This window comes from Salmo salar, chromosome 20 (assembly GCF_965601325.2).
Source record: "Salmo salar chromosome 20, fSalSal1, whole genome shotgun sequence".
Lineage (NCBI taxonomy): Eukaryota > Metazoa > Chordata > Actinopteri > Salmoniformes > Salmonidae > Salmo > Salmo salar.
The window spans coordinates 96409336-96423653 of NC_138310.1; positions in this window are offsets into that span (position 1 = coordinate 96409336).

The following is a 14318-nucleotide window of genomic DNA, read 5'->3' on the forward strand; positions in this document are numbered from 1 at the left end:
CAGTGGAATTCGAAAGTTGTTACTCTGCTTGGCAAAGATGGACAGGGATTCGCGGCAGAGCCAGGCAACACACAGGGCAAAATTCCGCAAACGGTGCAGGGACGAGGTGCTCAGCGCTGCGGAGTTAAGCCGCTTTGTTGAGCTAAGTAATCAAGCTATTCCTTCGGTTCTCAGTAGGCTGGAGGTCCGAGCCACCTGCGCTGATAGACGTAGGTTTGCGGCTCTCATGTCCAGCCGGTTGGCCATCTTTAATGGCACTCGACGATCCCCAGTCACCACCTTCAGTGAGAGGGAATTTACTGAAGTAACCCCGGAAAGTGGGGGTTATCAGATGTGCATTTCAAGCCACAAAACGAACTATAGCTTCGGTGAGTGCAGAGTTGTTCTATCTGAGCAGGAATACACTTGGCTTAAACGATTCCATCAGATCAGGCCTAATCTGAGTGGAATCACCTCAGACACAACACTCTTCTTTTTCACGTCCTGCGGTCAACCGTACGGCAATCTCTGTGAGTATGTGGGCCAGATATTTGCAGAGTTTGGCATTGGAAGTAAAGTCACCTTCGGTACAATTCGACGAAGCGTTGCTACATTGAACTTTAATCAAGGCTCGGTTACAGACCGGGGAACTGTGGCTGACCATATGTGTCATTCTCTGGAAACGCAGGCACGGTACTACCGGTACCATGATTTGCCTCGTAACGCCAGCCGAGCGCGGTCACTAATTGAGGGACAAATCAACCCATGATTCACTGATAAATAAAGAACATTTATTTGAAATTCACCCATGTCTTTGTGTGTCATTTGGTCACGGTTGAGAATGTATGGAGGCCTGAGGGTCTGAAATACCAGGGTGTTATGGGGTACCAGGTGCACTGAGCTGAAGAGACAGGCCGAGATAGAGGGCAGGCAGGTGGGCAGGCAGGGTAGAGAGAGTAAGCCTTGGTAACCAGTTCAATCACCAGGTACACATGCTGGACTTAGTGCAATGAGAGAGAAGTATGACTCTGTCATTGAATTGTATTGGGTTACCAGGTGACCTTGGTGGGGGGTGTGGGTCCCCCCTATGGGGTCTCCCTAACCCCCCTATGGTGGTCTCAGAGTGGGCATGTAGGTCTGTATACCCTTTAAAAATGTCACCCCTCCATAAATTGATCTATGGCGCCATCAAGCGACTTTTTAAATGTACTTATCCCACTGACATGGGACAGCAGTGGGGTGCTGAAACATGTGTCCTGGGGGTGGTGATGGCCTTTAAAAGTATTTAAAACCTTTTTAAAAAATTGGTCCTGGTAACCCAGAATAAAACCAGGTGCCCGTTTGGACTTAGTGCAATTTCTGAGAAGAAAAACATAGTCATTTTTCTGAAGATTTTTTGAAAAGCTATATAATTCCCTCTTGCTGTATCTCATTGAGTTGGGCCCTTAGGATGGTGCTCTAAGGGTGGGTATGGAGGTCCATATGCCCTCTATAAGTATTTAAAACCGTTTTTCAAAAATTGTCCTGGTAACCCAGAATAAAACCAGGTGCCCGTTTGGACTTAGTGCAATTTCTGAGAAGAAAAACATAGTCATTTTTCTGAAGATTTTTTGAAAAGCTATATAATTCCCTCTTGCTGTATCTCATTGAGTTGGGCCCTTAGGATGGTGCTCTAAGGGTGGGTATGGAGGTCCATATACCCTCTATAAGTATTTAAAACCGTTTTTCAAAAATTGTCCTGGTAACCCAGAATAAAACCAGGTGCACGTTTGGACTTAGTCTCTGAAGCGAACTGAAAAGTTGGCACTTTGTAACTTTTTTGACCAAAATCTGAAATTTTCAAATAATGATTAAAAATACTTCCTGAGGGGCTAGAGGTCCCAAATTTTGGCTCATACCCTCTCTCGTGATGGGCAACAATTAGCCCCGGGTCAGAAAATTTCGCTTCCATAGGAACATATTTTTTCGGTAAACGGAACTTTTTTTCGCAAACTTAAAACTCGATTTTCTATTATAAATTGTTATGGAAAAACGGTTTAAATTAGATGGAAATGTTCGTCTACGTGTGCCCTTTCGTGCAAAAAAACCCCCATCCTGATTGGAGTTGTACTTTTCGATTTATTCAAGTTTAAAGTGTCCTACCGTGACATCGGGAATAGCCTTGAAACTGTGTGAGTGAGAGTTATTTTTACACACTCGTGGCCGTGTGGGGCAGACAGGTACCGGCGCGATTTGAGAAACCTGGTTTTTGACAACTGGAGAACCACATTCCGTCGGCGACCCATAGGTGGTTGCTACTCTGGCCGAATAGGGAGTGCTTTATGGACACTTTTGAGGGTTACAAGCCCCTCGGAACCATGGTAGTTCGGTCCTTATCCCTTCGGCGACCGATTGATGATTACTACTCATGCCGAATAGGGAGAGCTTTATGGACACTTTTGAGGGTTACAAGCCCCTCGGAACCATGGTAGTTCGGTCCTTATCCCTTCGGCGACCGATTGATGATTACTACTCTGGCCGAATAGGGAGTGATTTATGGACATTTTTGAGGGTTGCTTGTCCCTCATAACCATGGTTCCTTTGGTTCATATCCCTTCTGCGCCTGATTGGTCGTTACTACTCAGGCCGAATAGGGAGTGCTTTATGGACACTTTTGAGGGTTACAAGCCCCTCAGAACCGTGGGTACTTTGGACCATATCCCTCCGGCGCCCGATTGGTCCTAAGTATTGATCCGATTTTCCCAGCTTGGTGGTGGGAGGATATTGAGCTCTGTCCTGGACAGGTGGTCTATCCCAGCTATCACCTTGTGGGTTTGGGTCCTCCATGACCATGGTTCTTGTCCCATGAATGTGTCCGTCCCTAGCTTCCAACACGTTGCGTATCCATGGTTGTCCTCTGTTGTCGAGCCTGTTTTACATCTTCTGACCGATTTGCAATCTGTTTCCACCTGGGAGGGCCCCTGTCGGCCGGCCATTGGTCGGTGTTCAGACGGACGGTTCCTCCCGCCCCACGTGGAATTGCCTCTATCGGGGGAGCCCCTGTCGGAGACGGTTATCCCCGTCTTAATGTCAAGCTTCAGCCGCGCTCCGTTCGTGCGAGATCTAGCCGGCCCGTCTGTCTCAGTGGCCCTACATTGGTGGGGAGTGGACTACCCAGGTAGCGATGCCTGCGGATGACGTTCACCCATACCGTACCGGCGCCAGAAACACATGTATTTCTCAAACCCTGTCTTTTATCCACGTTGATGGCGTTCCGAATTAACCCTCCAGCTAAGACAAGATACCTGATTAAGCGGTGCCCCGGCACCTGTGGCTCCGGCCACGGGCAGTTCAGGGCCTCCCGCTGGGCGCACGGTGGATTGACCTAGGGCCTCCTCCCCTCACGGGATAGGAGTGGTCCCTGGCTGTTCTCCGCTTAGTGTGCCCGGGTACAACCTCTATGTTGTGAGTGGCTACCTGGTTGATCCTGCCAGTAGCATATGCTTGTCTCAAAGATTAAGCCATGCAAGTCTAAGTACACACGGCCGGTACAGTGAAACTGCGAATGGCTCATTAAATCAGTTATGGGTTCGATTCCGGAGAGGGATCCTGAGAAATGGCTACCACATCCAAGGAAGGCAGCAGGGGTGCAAATTACCCACTCCCGACACAAACCAAACTCTGCTGTGGGTCGGGTAGGGTAGGGGGCTCACGCCTCCCGCCTCTCCCTTCCCTCGGCGCGGGTGAACTGGTCCTAGCCCGGTTCCCCGCAGTTCCTTTTTGCCTGGGATGCGCCCGACTGGCTCCATCCCCTTTCCCCGTTAGGCACGGCTAGATGACGCACCGATGGGTGGGTGTGTAGGCCGCTACCGAGGGGGACTGGGGGTGTCCGGTGAACCGGGACTTCCCGAAATGGTCTCACATTTTTAAGCGGCTTGAGTATCACCCAGTATCCTCGCGCGGCACTGGGAACCCAGTCAACCGCTCTGCGCCCCGGCGCAGGCGGGGGTTTAATGTCTCCCCGGCCCCACCGGCGCTTCGGCGACGGCGGCAGAGGAGCACCCGGAGGCCCCCATAAAGTTAAACCTACCTGTCTTTGAACTATGACCTCTCGCTCTGGCGAAGGGCGGAGGAAAGGAGGGCAACCTCCCCAACTCCCAACCCTTGAAACACGGACCAAGGAGACTAACGCACGCGCAAGTCAGAGTGTTTTCTCCGACACACCCCGTGGCGCAATGAAAGTGAGGGCCGGCGCGCGCTGGCTGAGGTGGGATCCCGGCCCTACGGGGTTGGGCGCACCACCGGCCCGTCTCGCCCGCTCTGTCGGGGAGGTGGAGCGTGAGCGTGTGCGATAGGACCCGAAAGATGATGAACTATGCCTGGGCGGTCCTGACGTGCAAATCGGTTGTCCGATCACCGCGGTGAGCACGGAAGCTGGGCGGGAAACCCGAGAGAGGGGCCCAAGCCCTGGAAAGAGTTGCAGTTCCGGCGGCGTCCGGTGAGCTCTTGCTGGCCCTTGAAAATCCGTAAGAGAGGGTGTAAATCTCACGTCGGGCCGTACCCATATCCGCAGCAGGTCTCCAAGGGCAACATCCTCTGGCATGTTAGAACAATGCATGTTAAGGAAAGTTGATGAGTCAGATCCGTAACTTCGGGGTAAAGATTGGTTCTAAGGGCAGGGCTGGGTAGGTCGGGCTAGGGTGTGAAATGAGGCTGGGCTCGATTCATGCCGATCTCCCCAGAAAGATGCTCGTCGGCCCCAGTAACAAGGGGTAAGGGATCTCCGGCGGGTATGTAGCCTTCGAACCAAGCTTTTTTGGGACAGAAGGCGTCTTCCTCCACCTCCCCCGTTATTTCTAACTGGTTACCAGGTGCACAGAGAAGGGCCAGGAGGCAGAGTCCGGAGGCCCAGAGAGAGAGTGGGCAAGCAGACTAAAGAAGGTGGGTACCCGGGTGCAAAGTACCACCAGCACCTGGTAATCCTGGTGTGGACTTAGTCTCTGAGTGGTAAGCTGCAGGGTGACCAGGTGCACGAAGGCCGTTTTGGATCACCAGGTGCACGCGGTTCGTAACAGCGGGGCTATAGAGCTAGCTTAGTGTCCGAGGAAGGGTGCTTAAAGAGTGGGTGCCCTGGTTCGGATGGTGGTGGGTGCCCTGGTTCGGATGGTGGTGGGTGCCCTGGTTCGGATGGTGGTGGGTGCCCTGGTTCGCATGGTTCGGGTGGTGGTGGTGCCCTGGTTCGGATGGTGGTGGGTGCCCTGGTTCGCATGGTGGTGGGTGCCCTGGTTCGCATGGTGGTGGGTGCCCTGGTTCGGATGGTGGTGGGTGCCCTGGTTCGGATGGTGGTGGGTGCCCTGGTTCGGATGGTGGTGGGTGCCCTGGTTCGGATGGTGGTGGGTGCCCTGGTTCGGATGGTGGTGGGTGCCCTGGTTCGGATGGTGGTGGGTGCCCTGGTTCGGATGGTGGTGGGTGCCCTGGTTCGGATGGTGGTGGGTGCCCTGGTTCGGATGGTGTAAGAGCTTGTGGTGGGGGGTATCCCCCACTGGAGGTCATGCCCATAGAGAGGGGTGTTCCCCGGAGAGTGGGTGAAGGCTATCACTACCTGGTAACCCAAAATAATACCAGGCCCACAGCTGGACATAGTGCAATTTCTGAGAATTTTTGGACTTAGTCATTTTTCAAGAAAGCTCTGTCACTAACTTACATTGATGTTTAAAATGTCCAGTGGCGCCCTCTTGTGGAACATCCCGGGTGGGGGGGTGTGTGAGAGGGGGGTATGGGACCGCCTATGGGGTGCTCCCTATCCGGGCATAGTAGTTTGAGGGAGTAAGCTCTACTCTCATGCCCGGAGAGATGGGTGTTCCCCGGATAGTGAGTGAAGGCCTAGAGGCCTGGAGGTCCGTAGTTCCACTGTCCTTAAGGGGGGCAGAGCAGTCAGCCTCTCTGGAGGTTGGCTGCTCTGTCCCCCTTTTTTTTTTGGCCTAGTAACCCACAATTATACCAGGCCCACAGATCTGGCCAATGCCCAAACACACATAAAAACACTCATAAATCAGAAATGCTTTATCCCAGTGACATGGGGCTTCAGTATGTATCTCACATAGATAGATATGTTATGTGTGTACCATTTAAAAGTATTTAAAACCATTCTGAATGATTTTGACCTCAAAATAATACAATCACATGATTTGGCCTGGTAACTTAAAAACACATGAAAACCCTCATAAATCAGAAATGCTTTATCCCAGTGACATGGGGCTTCAGTATGTATCTCACATAGATAGATATGTTATGTGTGTACCATTTAAAAGTATTTAAAACCATTCTGAAGACTTTTGACCCCAAAATAACACAAGGCCCACAGCTGTGGCCAATGCCCAAACACACATAAAAACACTCATAAATCAGAAATGCTTTATCCCAGTGACATGGGGCTTCAGTATGTATCTCACATAGATAGATATGTTATGTGTGTACCATTTAAAAGTATTTAAAACCATTCTGAATGATTTTGACCTCAAAATAATACCATCACATGATTTGGCCTGGTAACCTAAAAACACATGAAAACCCTCATAAATCAGAAATGCTTTATCCCAGTGACATGGGGCTTCAGTATGTATCTCACATAGATAGATATGTTATGTGTGTACCATTTAAAAGTATTTAAAACCATTCTGAATGATTTTGACCTTATTTGAAAGCTCCATAAATTGATCTATGGCGCCATCAAGCGACTTTTTAAATGTACTTATCCCACTGACATGGGACAGCAGTGGGCTGCTGAAACAGGTGTCCTGGGGGTGGTGATGGCCTTTAAAAGTATTTAAAACCTTTTTAAAAAATGGTCCTGGTAACCCAGAATAAAACCAGGTGCCCGTTTGGACTTAGTGCAATTTCTGAGAAGAAAAACATAGTCATTTTTCTGAAGATTTTTTGAAAAGCTATATAATTCCCTCTTGCTGTATCTCATTGAGTTGGGCCATTAGGATGGTGCTCTAAGGGTGGGTATGGAGGTCCATATACCCTCTATAAGTATTTAAAACCGTTTTTCAAAAATTGTCCTGGTAACCCAGAATAAAACCAGGTGCACGTTTGGACTTAGTCTCTGAAGCGAACTGAAAAGTTGGCACTTTGTAACTTTTTTGACCAAAATCTGACATTTTCAAATAATGATTAAAAATACTTCCCGGGGGGGCTAGAGGTCCCAGACTTCGGCTCATACCCTCTCTCGTGATGGGCAACAATTAGCCCCGGGTTAGAAAATGTCGCTTCTATAGGAACCTATTTTTTCGGTAAACGGAACTTTTTTTCGCAAACTTAAAACTCGATTTTCTATTATAAATTGTTATGGAAAAACGGTTTAAATTAGATGGAAATGTTCGTCTACGTGTGCCCTTTCGTGCAAAAAAACCCCCATCCTGATTGGAGTTGTACTTTTCGATTTATTCAAGTTTAAAGTGTCCTACCGTGACATCGGGAATAGCCTTGAAACTGTGTGAGTGAGAGTTATTTTTACACACTCGTGGCCGTGTGGGGCAGACAGGTACCGGCGCGATTTGAGAAACCTGGTTTTTGACAACTGGAGAACCACATTCCGTCGGCGACCCATAGGTGGTTGCTACTCTGGCCGAATAGGGAGTGCTTTATGGACACTTTTGAGGGTTACAAGCCCCTCGGAACCATGGTAGTTCGGTCCTTATCCCTTCGGCGACCGATTGATGATTACTACTCATGCCGAATAGGGAGAGCTTTATGGACACTTTTGAGGGTTACAAGCCCCTCGGAACCATGGTAGTTCGGTCCTTATCCCTTCGGCGACCGATTGATGATTACTACTCATGCCGAATAGGGAGAGCTTTATGGACACTTTTGAGGGTTACAAGCCCCTCGGAACCATGGTAGTTCGGTCCTTATCCCTTCGGCGACCCGATTGATGATTACTACTCATGCCGAATAGGGAGAGCTTTATGGACACTTTTGAGGGTTACAAGCCCCTCAGAACCGTGGGTACTTTGGACCATATCCCTTCCGCGCCTGCCCTAAGGATTTGGGCCGTCAAAGGGCATTAGGGCCTATGGGTTTGGGCCTTCAAGGGCAGTACACTAATCTCTGAATCCGTATCAGAGTGCCTCTTTTCAGGCATATTGACAAGTGTGTATAGCCCTGGAAGCCTATGAAAGTACCAGGGCATGGCTGTCTGGCCTTGGCATTATGCCCTAAGGATTTGGGCCGTCAAAGGGCATTAGGGCCTATGGGTTTGGGCCTTCAAGGGCAGTACACTAATCTCTGAATCCGTATCAGAGTGCCTCTTTTCAGGCATATTGACAAGTGTGTATAGCCCTGGAAGCCTATGAAAGTACCAGGGCATGGCTGTCTGGCCTTGGCATTATGCCCTAAGGATTTGGGCCGTCAAAGGGCATTTGGGCCGTCAAAGGGCATTAGGGCCGTCAAAGGGCATTAGGGCCTTGGGTCTTTAGGTTCCCAGGCTCTCGGTGGAAAAAACGGTGTGATCCCCAGCGGGGCTCGAACACCGATCGTCAGATCATAAGCCACAGCCGCTACCCCCATGGCCAACTGGGCTTTGACGAACAAAGAGGCCCTGGAAGCCTATGAAAGTACCAGGGCATGGCTGTCTGGCCTTGGCATTATGCCCTAAGGATTTGGGCCGTCAAAGGGCATTAGGGCCTATGGGTTTGGGCCTTCAAGGGCAGTACACTAATCTCTGAATCCGTATCAGAGTGCCTCTTTTCAGGCATATTGACAAGTGTGTATAGCCCTGGAAGCCTATGAAAGTACCAGGGCATGGCTGTCTGGCCTTGGCATTATGCCCTAAGGATTTGGGCCGTCAAAGGGCATTTGGGCCGTCAAAGGGCATTAGGGCCGTCAAAGGGCATTAGGCCTTCTCCAGGCTCTCGGTGGAAAAAAACGGTGTGATCCCCAGCGGGGCTCGAACACCGATCGTCAGATCGTAAGCCACAGCCGCTACCCCCATGGCCAACTGGGCTTTGACGAACAAAGAGGCAACGAGGTGATCTTTATGGTCAAATTTCCAATCAGTCCAATTGGTCTGATATTGGCCCACACCTGGGGCTCATTAAGCCCTAGTTAGGGTTAGGTCGTTGTTTGGTGGAGCAAACAAAGAGACATACACGCACGCAGGAGAGAGAAGCTATGAACAGTAGACTAAAACGTGATTGTGGGCTTTGTTCCAAGCGGAATATCGTGCGGATAGACCGACATTTCAAGTCTGTCCATGCACTTAAGCCTGCTACTACAGAATGGAAGCGTGCTATGCAATCTAGCCGGCGTTCAACTGAGAGACAGCAGCCCGAATCATGGCAGTGTATGCAGCCTAACAACGGTGTTGCACCGCAGCTGGAGCCCTGGGAGAACCCTGGGTATTTCCAGTGTGTTGAAAGTGAGTTGTCCGTGGAGCAGCAGCTGGTAGACAAGGGTGAGCAGTCCGCGGTGGTGGATCAGCAGCTGTGGGACGAGAGTGAGCAGGCGGCGGCGACTGCGCCGGTGCAGTCAACCAGTCAGATCGGTGGTGAACCATGCTCGGAACCGAGGGAGCAAGGCTGCGTCATGGTGACTTCCACGGAGAGCGAGAGTGATGAAGGCGGCGGTGTGTCCTCCAGAATTGAAGGTTGGAGGAATGGAATTTTGACTGAATATGAACACTTTGCTATTGGTAAAAACCCTTCAGTTAAACGAATTGACAATAGTCGCACCAGTCTATCCAGAGTACGACAATTCCTCCGCTATATGTCAGAGGGCAAGGCCGATGAAGGACTGTGTTCTCTGGATAACTACAGACGTGTGTATGAGTGGTATGGTGAATGTGAAGACCGTTGTTTGGCACCATCCACGTTAAAAATGTACCGAGCTGATGTTCGAAGTTTCCTGAATTATCTTATTCAGTTCCGGCCAAAAGGTCTGCAGGCTAAAGCCAGTGGAATTCGAAAGTTGTTACTCTGCTTGGCAAAGATGGACAGGGATTCGCGGCAGAGCCAGGCAACACACAGGGCAAAATTCCGCAAACGGTGCAGGGACGAGGTGCTCAGCGCTGCGGAGTTAAGCCGCGGCATGGCTGTCTGGCCTTGGCATTATGCCCTAAGGATTTGGGCCGTCAAAGGGCATTAGGGCCTATGGGTTTGGGCCTTCAAGGGCAGTACACTAATCTCTGAATCCGTATCAGAGTGCCTCTTTTCAGGCATATTGACAAGTGTGTATAGCCCTGGAAGCCTATGAAGTACCAGGGCATGGCTGTCTGGCCTTGGCATTATGCCCTAAGGATTTGGCCGTCAAAGGGCATTAGGGCCTATGGGTTTGGGCCTTCAAGGGCAGTACACTAATCTCTGAATCCGTATCAGAGTGCCTCTTTTCAGGCATATTGACAAGTGTGTATAGCCCTGGAAGCCTATGAAAGTACCAGGGCATGGCTGTCTGGCCTTGGCATTATGCCCTAAGGATTTGGGCCGTCAAAGGGCATTAGGGCCTATGGGTTTGGGCCTTCAAGGGCAGTACACTAATCTCTGAATCCGTATCAGAGTGCCTCTTTTCAGGCATATTGACAAGTGTGTATAATGGCAGTGTATGCAGCCTAACAACGGTGTTGCACCGCAGCTGGAGCCCTGGGAGAACCCTGGGTATTTCCAGTGTGTTGAAAGTGAGTTGTCCGTGGAGCAGCAGCTGGTAGACAAGGGTGAGCAGTCCGCGGTGGTGGATCAGCAGCTGTGGGACGAGAGTGAGCAGGCGGCGGCGACTGCGCCGGTGCAGTCAACCAGTCAGATCGGTGGTGAACCATGCTCGGAACCGAGGGAGCAAGGCTGCGTCATGGTGACTTCCACGGAGAGCGAGAGTGATGAAGGCGGCGGTGTGTCCTCCAGAATTGAAGGTTGGAGGAATGGAATTTTGACTGAATATGAACACTTTGCTATTGGTAAAAACCCTTCAGTTAAACGAATTGACAATAGTCGCACCAGTCTATCCAGAGTACGACAATTCCTCCGCTATATGTCAGAGGGCAAGGCCGATGAAGGACTGTGTTCTCTGGATAACTACAGACGTGTGTATGAGTGGTATGGTGAATGTGAAGACCGTTGTTTGGCACCATCCACGTTAAAAATGTACCGAGCTGATGTTCGAAGTTTCCTGAATTATCTTATTCAGTTCCGGCCAAAAGGTCTGCAGGCTAAAGCCAGTGGAATTCGAAAGTTGTTACTCTGCTTGGCAAAGATGGACAGGGATTCGCGGCAGAGCCAGGCAACACACAGGGCAAAATTCCGCAAACGGTGCAGGGACGAGGTGCTCAGCGCTGCGGAGTTAAGCCGGTTTGTTGAGCTAAGTAATCAAGCTATTCCTTCGGTTCTCAGTAGGCTGGAGGTCCGAGCCACCTGCGCTGATAGACGTAGGTTTGCGGCTCTCATGTCCAGCCGGTTGGCCATCTTTAATGGCACTCGACGATCCCCAGTCACCACCTTCAGTGAGAGGGAATTTACTGAAGTAACCCCGGAAAGTGGGGGTTATCAGATGTGCATTTCAAGCCACAAAACGAACTATAGCTTCGGTGAGTGCAGAGTTGTTCTATCTGAGCAGGAATACACTTGGCTTAAACGATTCCATCAGATCAGGCCTAATCTGAGTGGAATCACCTCAGACACAACACTCTTCTTTTTCACGTCCTGCGGTCAACCGTACGGCAATCTCTGTGAGTATGTGGGCCAGATATTTGCAGAGTTTGGCATTGGAAGTAAAGTCACCTTCGGTACAATTCGACGAAGCGTTGCTACATTGAACTTTAATCAAGGCTCGGTTACAGACCGGGGAACTGTGGCTGACCATATGTGTCATTCTCTGGAAACGCAGGCACGGTACTACCGGTACCATGATTTGCCTCGTAACGCCAGCCGAGCGCGGTCACTAATTGAGGGACAAATCAACCCATGATTCACTGATAAATAAAGAACATTTATTTGAAATTCACCCATGTCTTTGTGTGTCATTTGGTCACAGTTGAGAATGTATGGAGGCCTGAGGGTCTGAAATACCAGGGTGTTATGGGGTACCAGGTGCACTGAGCTGAAGAGACAGGCCGAGATAGAGGGCAGGCAGGTGGGCAGGCAGGGTAGAGAGAGTAAGCCTTGGTAACCAGTTCAATCACCAGGTACACATGCTGGACTTAGTGCAATGAGAGAGAAGTATGACTCTGTCATTGAATTGTATTGGGTTACCAGGTGACCTTGGTGGGGGGTGTGGGTCCCCCCTATGGGGTCTCCCTAACCCCCCTATGGTGGTCTCAGAGTGGGCATGTAGGTCTGTATACCCTTTAAAAATGTCACCCCTCCATAAATTGATCTATGGCGCCATCAAGCGACTTTTTAAATGTACTTATCCCACTGACATGGGACAGCAGTGGGGTGCTGAAACATGTGTCCTGGGGGTGGTGATGGCCTTTAAAAGTATTTAAAACCGTTTTTCAAAAATTGTCCTGGTAACCCAGAATAAAACCAGGTGCCCGTTTGGACTTAGTGCAATTTCTGAGAAGAAAAACATAGTCATTTTTCTGAAGATTTTTTGAAAAGCTATATAATTCCCTCTTGCTGTATCTCATTGAGTTGGGCCCTTAGGATGGTGCTCTAAGGGTGGGTATGGAGGTCCATATACCCTCTATAAGTATTTAAAACCGTTTTTCAAAAATTGTCCTGGTAACCCAGAATAAAACCAGGTGCCCGTTTGGACTTAGTGCAATTTCTGAGAAGAAAAACATAGTCATTTTTCTGAAGATTTTTTGAAAAGCTATATAATTCCCTCTTGCTGTATCTCATTGAGTTGGGCCCTTAGGATGGTGCTCTAAGGGTGGGTATGGAGGTCCATATACCCTCTATAAGTATTTAAAACCGTTTTTCAAAAATTGTCCTGGTAACCCAGAATAAAACCAGGTGCACGTTTGGACTTAGTCTCTGAAGCGAACTGAAAAGTTGGCACTTTGTAACTTTTTTGACCAAAATCTGAAATTTTCAAATAATGATTAAAAATACTTCCTGAGGGGCTAGAGGTCCCAAATTTTGGCTCATACCCTCTCTCGTGATGGGCAACAATTAGCCCCGGGGTAGAAAATTTCGCTTCCATAGGAACATATTTTTTCGGTAAACGGAACTTTTTTTCGCAAACTTAAAACTCGATTTTCTATTATAAATTGTTATGGAAAAACGGTTTAAATTAGATGGAAATGTTCGTCTACGTGTGCCCTTTCGTGCAAAAAAACCCCCATCCTGATTGGAGTTGTACTTTTCGATTTATTCAAGTTTAAAGTGTCCTACCGTGACATCGGGAATAGCCTTGAAACTGTGTGAGTGAGAGTTATTTTTACACACTCGTGGCCGTGTGGGGCAGACAGGTACCGGCGCGATTTGAGAAACCTGGTTTTTGACAACTGGAGAACCACATTCCGTCGGCGACCCATAGGTGGTTGCTACTCTGGCCGAATAGGGAGTGCTTTATGGACACTTTTGAGGGTTACAAGCCCCTCGGAACCATGGTAGTTCGGTCCTTATCCCTTCGGCGACCGATTGATGATTACTACTCATGCCGAATAGGGAGAGCTTTATGGACACTTTTGAGGGTTACAAGCCCCTCGGAACCATGGTAGTTCGGTCCTTATCCCTTCGGCGACCGATTGATGATTACTACTCATGCCGAATAGGGAGAGCTTTATGGACACTTTTGAGGGTTACAAGCCCCTCGGAACCATGGTAGTTCGGTCCTTATCCCTTCGGCGACCGATTGATGATTACTACTCATGCCGAATAGGGAGAGCTTTATGGACACTTTTGAGGGTTACAAGCCCCTCAGAACCGTGGGTACTTTGGACCATATCCCTTCCGCGCCTGCCCTAAGGATTTGGGCCGTCAAAGGGCATGGGTTTGGGCCTTCAAGGGCAGTACACTAATCTCTGAATCCGTATCAGAGTGCCTCTTTTCAGGCATATTGACAAGTGTGTATAGCCCTGGAAGCCTATGAAAGTACCAGGGCATGGCTGTCTGGCCTTGGCATTATGCCCTAAGGATTTGGGCCGTCAAAGGGCATTAGGGCCTATGGGTTTGGGCCTTCAAGGGCAGTACACTAATCTCTGAATCCGTATCAGAGTGCCTCTTTTCAGGCATATTGACAAGTGTGTATAGCCCTGGAAGCCTATGAAAGTAAAGGATTTGGGCCGTCAAAGGGCATTTGGGCCGTCAAAGGGCATTAGGGCCTTGGGTCTTTAGGTTCCCAGGCTCTCGGTGGAAAAAAACGGTGTGATCCCCAGCGGGGCTCGAACACCGATCGTCAGATCATAAGCCACAGCCGCTACCCCC